General features: G+C 44.5%; 1 pseudogene; it reads right to left on the bottom strand.

Moving 5' to 3' along the window:
- The window catches only part of LOC107590819 (interferon-induced GTP-binding protein Mx2-like), a 45,680-nt pseudogene that overhangs the window by 30,179 nt on the left and 8,811 nt on the right, over positions 1 to 6,690 (bottom strand).

The following is a 6,690-nucleotide window of genomic DNA, read 5'->3' on the forward strand; positions in this document are numbered from 1 at the left end:
AACTGCAGAATTAACTGATAATAGCTAAATATCTAATGTTCATTGAAAAAAAAAAGTCCTTTAAAGCAGTGAGAATAAAGACATATTCATGGTAGTCAAGCTATTGTAAAGAGACTATATTGTACTTAAATATTTTGAGTGCAACCATTGCTTTGTGATTAATAAATTAATATTTGTGTATTAATTAAATGTATATTTCATTCAGTACTTAAAAGCATCAATAGTTTGACTATTTTACCCAATAATTGTGTACTGCTTATTCATTGTTAGCTTAGCAGCATGCTAACAACAGGCTCGAGAGGGCAAAATTAATACAGAAGTGAAACAGTACCTCATATACCAGAATGTGTTTATACAACAAAACTGATGTGCTATGGGTTCTGCACAGTGATAAGGTGAATTGGAATGCTGAATTGACAAATCAGCATCCAAGACTATAAGACAAATCCATTTTATAGGACAAAATAAATATGTACGCAGTTACTGATGGTGACTTCAGTTTGAGATTTTGATTTTTTTGTTATTATATACCTGTAACTCTGAAAAGAAAAGAGATTTCCAGCAGTTTTACTAACCTGCTGCAACATGTTCTTCAACTAATGAAGGATCTGAAAATTCAATTTTCTCCTGATTTTGAGTTGACTGTGCTACCAGTTTGCTGGCTTTAATAGGACCTGCAACAAAACATGGTTTAAATCCAGTTGTAAAAGCGATCATTTCAATGCACCTGAAAGAAACCCTTCCAATTAAGAAAACAAAACACTGCAAGCAGTACTATTAACCTGCAAAATTTGAGAAATTCACAGATTCATCTGCTTTCTTATCGTAAGTTAAAACAGCCTTCCAGTTGACTCCTGGTACCTTCTTCAGCCTCAACTCTAATGGACATCTGGTCACAATTCCTACAGCAAACAGTCGACAATCAACAGAAAATTAAAGTGGAAAATTATGTGACAAGTGCTTTATCTATCCATCCATCCATCCATCTAGAGAGACAGAGAGAGTCACAACACCCCTTGACCTGCAAAATATTATGTTAGAGTGTTGTTTTTGTTATTATTATTAGTTTTGTTGTTTGTATAGAAACCATAAAACCATGGTAATAAGGAGCATGGCTTTTGCCTGAATCATAATCTTAACAAAATTACAGTTAACTCTGGATTCAAGAATTGCTAAATGTATTTGCAGTATAATTCACAATTATCTGTTATTATTTGTTTCTGTCCTTTATTCAAATGCCCTAACCCCAGGAAAAGTTGTTGCCGTTTCTGGAAACCTGTTTGCTTTGGCCTCATATCTGGCATTAATGCATTTATGCTTTAAATCTGTTGTAGTCTATAATATTTAGTGTATGCATTCCCAATGTATTTTTGTGTATTGGAGTTTTAAAAAAACAACAAAAAAACTAATTCCTGTTGTAGAAAACATAGTCCCATGGCCCTAGGTGTTTTCAATCGGGGCCTTGTCACCAGATCTCAGACAAACTAATAGAGCAATATTGGAGAGATGTGCTTAAAGTGGTCACGGAGTGTGTATGAATATCCAATAGCAAAGATTAAATTAGTCCTCACCGTTTCCTCTTGGTAACGCAACTCCTGACAGCGCTTCCAACACAGAGCTTTTTCCAGAACTCTGGTCTCCAATCACTACAATAGTCGGTAATGCCAAGTCTTTATGGATGCCAACTGACCGTAGAGTGTCAATCAGATCAATGTATGGACGAATGCTCTCTTCTAAATGACTGTGAACCTCTCCCCTCATTTTCTGACTGTAAAGATAGATGTACACATGTAAAGAAAAAATTAATAAATCACAGATTGTACTGTAATTCTTTCAGTGTTTGGCCTTTCATACATAGTTTCACTTTTATTTGTTTAATGTATTTTATATTTCATATTTGACTGATGCGATGTCTTGCTTGTGCTGCATCATGCTCTTCCTGCCTGTGTGAGAAGAGTTGTAATGCTCAGCAATGAAAGCAGCATAAAACTCTTAAACAGTAACTTGTGTCATGTGGTTCATTCACTGAGCAATGAAAGATAGCCTTTTTCATTACTCATTACATTAGATCAGTGATCTTCACTATTTTTTTTTTCGCGAGAGCCGCACTTATAGGACAAAGTTAATAGGAGAGACACTTTTACTGCAAAGTATGAAAAGTTACATCCAGTCATAAATAGCATGTCTGATTTCTCAATCTGTCATCCCTGAACATACAATATGCAATGCAATACAAAGGGGTTTATTTTTAAAAGTTATTTAAAGTTATTTTTTAAAGTTATTTATTTAAAGTTATTTGCTTCTTCGTTAGCCCATCATGTATCAAACCATAAGAGCACATTCGGCGTTAAGAGCTGGAAAGATTGCCAAAACAACTCGGCAGTGAGTCAATGTCATGGACGTAAGGGCAGAGCAAGTTTAAATATCTTTCTAGTCTATATTTCCATCTTGTAATTCCGCTGTTTTGGGTATTTTTTAAATATAAATAGTTTTTAATAGAGCAGACACTGACTTGTTGTTCATGTATTTATGTTCTCATTTAGCAAGACAGCAGACGCTGAAAACACTGCGCACTTCAGTATGTGTATAGTAAACGAAACCGCGCATCTGTGCCATTCATTCATAAAGAGACATGCAGGATTCATATTTAAATGGTATTTTTGCAGCTTAATATTTACAGATACCGGTCAATATTGCGATTTGATTTAAGTGTAATGACCTACTTTTGATTTATTCACCCAAACTTTGACAAATTCCGTGACATTCTGCGTTATACAGTAAATTGTGTTTTTATTACTGGATTCCACAATTCCGTCCGCATTTCCCGCATCACAGAAATCATAGGGCCATAATTAAAATGGGTTCTATTGTCTTTTGTCGCGTCGCACCACAACGCTCGCGTCCAGTGTAGACACGGTGTGAGTTTTTTTAATGGCTTAGTTTTAGCCCTGCTTGTTTTTAATGTTTTTATTAAATATCTGTATTGATCATATCATGATTATTTACTGCCATCTGCCATGCGAGCCACACATTAAAGCTTGGCGAGCCGCGCAATGAGTAACACTGCATTAGATTGATATTAAAACTACACTGTAAAAAAATGTGAAATTTGCAGTAAAAAAAAATGCATCTCTGGTCGCCAGTACGGTAAATCCGTAGAAGGTTTTATTTCCCATTTTCAAGGATTTTTTTTTTTAGCACACCATTTTACCTACTCATCGAACTGAACAACTTTCATGGTGACAGTCAGTTCTCTGTTGCATTTGATAAGGATCACACCGACACAACGAGTAACATCAACTAATCGTATCTTTTTACTTAACCTCTCTGTTTCAGACCCCAGTAAACGAGCACATACATTGGTCAGGCATGACAGAATGCTTTCAGCACAATCAAACTGAATCAGTGCATCACTGAACACGAACTCAATGCATTATCAAACAACACTTGTGTGAAAACACAACATTCTCCACCCAACAGGAAGTCAGCTATTGTGGATTGTTTGAAAAACAAAGTGTATATACTCTGAAATTTTACATACTCATCCTAGGTTTTTCTTCCATTCGCCACCAAACTTGGTCAACATGATCTCAAGACATTGTAGGATGCACAATTGCTAAGGGATTTTTGATATCTTGAATGATTTGGCTGTGGCGAGGCAACAAACTTATGGTGAAAACGGAGAAACGGGAAGTGTGTTATAACTTTAGCTTACATTGGCTGATTTTGATCAAACTTTAGTAGTTTGTTCATTGAAGGTCAATCACAAAAATGAGGCCATTAAGGGTTATGTGTTATAGTGCCACCAACTGTACTGGCAATATAGTATAAAATTATTTCATCATTAGATCATTAAAGGGAGAGTTCACCCAAAAATGAAAATTAGATTTTTATCTGCTTACCCCCAGGGCACACAAGATGTAGGTGACTTTGTTTCTTCACTAGAACACAAACGAAGATGTTTAACTAAAACCGTTGCAGTCTGTCAAACATATAATGGAAGTGAATGGTTATCACGGCTTTGAGAGTAAAAAAAAACATACACAAACAAAACCAAATTAAACCCTGCGGCTCATGACGATACATTGATGTGTAAAGACACGAAACGATCGGTCTGTGCAAGAAACTGAGCAGTATTTATATCGTTTTTTTACCTCTGATTCACCGCAATGTCCAAACTGTCCTATCGCTTCGATAAACCAATCTACTTCGAGTGTAAACTAAACAATCCAACGCACATTGGCATGCAATTATTGCATCCAGCTGCCGCTGATCACAGCGTGAGTATAATAAGGCAGCAGGTGCAATGCATACCAGCTTTTCCTTCAGAGCCGAGCGACAACATCGTTCTACTCTATATTAATTTCGAGAACTACTCGGAAGCTTTCTGTGTTGGCGAGACGGCGCATCAGCGGTGGTTGTTCCAGTGTCGAGTGGGTTGCGCACTTCAGGCTGCCCTACCCCAGTCGTGTTGCAAGCGGCCATGTGCGCCTCAGCACTAAAAGAGCATTTCCTAAAGAGCAAATTTCTCTTAAAGAGCTTCACGGGTGCGTCTTTATAAAGATGACGGATCGTCCTTATAAGGATGCCGTTTCACCCAATGCTTTTCTGGGTTACCTGGCACCGGGTGATGGTCACGATCGCTGCCTCACGTGTCTGGGCATCAAGCACGCTGAGGTGGCCTGCGTGGATGAGTCATGTTCTCATTGTGGGAAGATGACCATCTCGGAGCTGCGAACCAGGCTCCGCTACCTGTGAGGGGGGGGAAGTCCCATTGCCGCTGCCGTGATCTGGGGCTCGTTCTGGCGGACAGGCAAGAACCACTTCCAGCAGTAGCACGGGCGGTTTGAGGGTTACAGTGATGGCAAACCCCGCAGGGAACCAATCACTTCTCTTGCTCCTCCGATCCAGTGGAGTGACCCACGGAACACGCTGGGCCCTCTTTAAAGAGCGTACCAGCGGTATCCAGTGGACCTCCCCCCGATCAGATGTCGATCTCAGCATCGGAGGGAGAGCTGTCCGATGAAGATTCGGCTGCGCTGCCACCCTCCCGGGACGGTGGCAAAGCCTGAATCGGATCCGGAGATGATAGCTATGCTTTCCCGGGCCGCCGAAAGGGTCGGGCTCGAGTGGAAACCTCCACCGTGTCCCGAGCCCTCAAGGTTGGATGATTGGTTTCTCGAGGTGACTCATGCTGGTTCTCAGTGCCCCGCCCCGGTGCCTTTGTTCCCGGAAGTGCATGACGAGCTCACCAGGTCATGGACGGCACCTTTTACTGCCAGAAACCAGCCGGCGGGCTCCTCCTCCCTCACCACCCTCGACGTCGGTGCAGCGAAGGGGTTTTCGGCGATCCCCCCAGTGGAGCGGGTGGTAGCAATGCAATTGTGTCTTAAGTCCGCCTCCTCCTGGCGGGGAGACCCGGTACTTCCTTCCCGGGCCTGTAGGCATTCGTCTGGTCTAACCGGCAGTGCCTATACGGCTTGCGGGGAAGCTGCTTCCGCCTTACACGCTATGGCGTTACTGCAGGTGTACCAGGCTGAAGCACTGAAGGACCTGCACGAGGGTGGTCACGATCCGGAAGTTCTGAAAGAGCTCCGAACCGCCACTGACCCCGCGCTCCAAGCGACGATGGTCCCCACGAGTTCTCTGGGTCGTGCGATGTCCACGCTTGTGGTCCAGGAGCACCACCTCTGGCTGTGTCTAGCAGACATGAGGGACACCAACAAGGTTCAGTTCCTCAATTCCCCTGTGTCCCAGACCGTCCTCTTCGGTGACACAGTCGAGAGTTTTGCCCAGCAGTTCTCGGCTGCCCAGAAGCAGACTGAGGCGATCCGACACATCTTGCCCCGGTGGGCAGCTGCTGCCTCCACTCGTCCGCCTGCTGCAGCACCACATGCCGAGGGCGGGCCCCCGCGTCCACCCCCGCTCCCGCGACCTCATCCGCAGCAGCCTTCAGCAAAGCGGCGTCGTGGAGCCGGGAATGGACGGGCCGCCCCGCCTGTCCAGGCCCCCGTCAAACCTGGCGGCAAGCAGAGAAGCAAGCAGCCCTGAGGCAGGCGACCCAGAGATGGAAGGATCTGCTCTTCGGGAGATTGTGAATGCACCACTCCCTCCCCCGGAGGAGGGCCGGGCGGAGAATCTTTTGTTTCATTTTTTCCCGCCGTTGGCCTCACGGCCGACGGTACCCAAATTCTTGACAAAAGAGCAGTATCCTTTATCTCTGGGTCCCAGGAGGGCACGGAGAGTTGTGGACAGACTAACGCCGGACCTCACTCATCCTCCTCCTTCACGAGCCAGCAGCAGCGGGTGGTTCGAGAGCGTCAACAAAGGCCCTACTCACGCTCTCTCTGCCAACCCGTGGAACCAGGTGAGCCTTGCACCCCACACTCACACCCCTCTCCGGCCCGCTCACAAGCCGCCCGAGTTGGGTCCCTGTGTTCCACCTCGCTGCCCCTCTGCGGGTACGGCTGTGGTCCCGCTGGTCCCGCTTGTATGGTTTCTGGGCACTTGGTCAGCGCTACCCACCCCGTCTCGCTGGCTTCTGCGGACCATCAGCCTCGGCTATGCGATTCTGTTGGCCCGGCGCCCCTGTTCTGCGGGCAGAGATCGCAGTCCTACTGGCGAAGGATGCGATAGAGCCGATATGAGGTCGGGGTTTTACAGCCCTTACTTCATTGTACCCAAGAAAGG

The sequence above is a fragment of the Sinocyclocheilus grahami genome, unplaced genomic scaffold (assembly GCF_001515645.1).
Source record: "Sinocyclocheilus grahami isolate Dianchi unplaced genomic scaffold, SAMN03320097.WGS_v1.1 scaffold133.1, whole genome shotgun sequence".
NCBI classification, from domain to species: domain Eukaryota; kingdom Metazoa; phylum Chordata; class Actinopteri; order Cypriniformes; family Cyprinidae; genus Sinocyclocheilus; species Sinocyclocheilus grahami.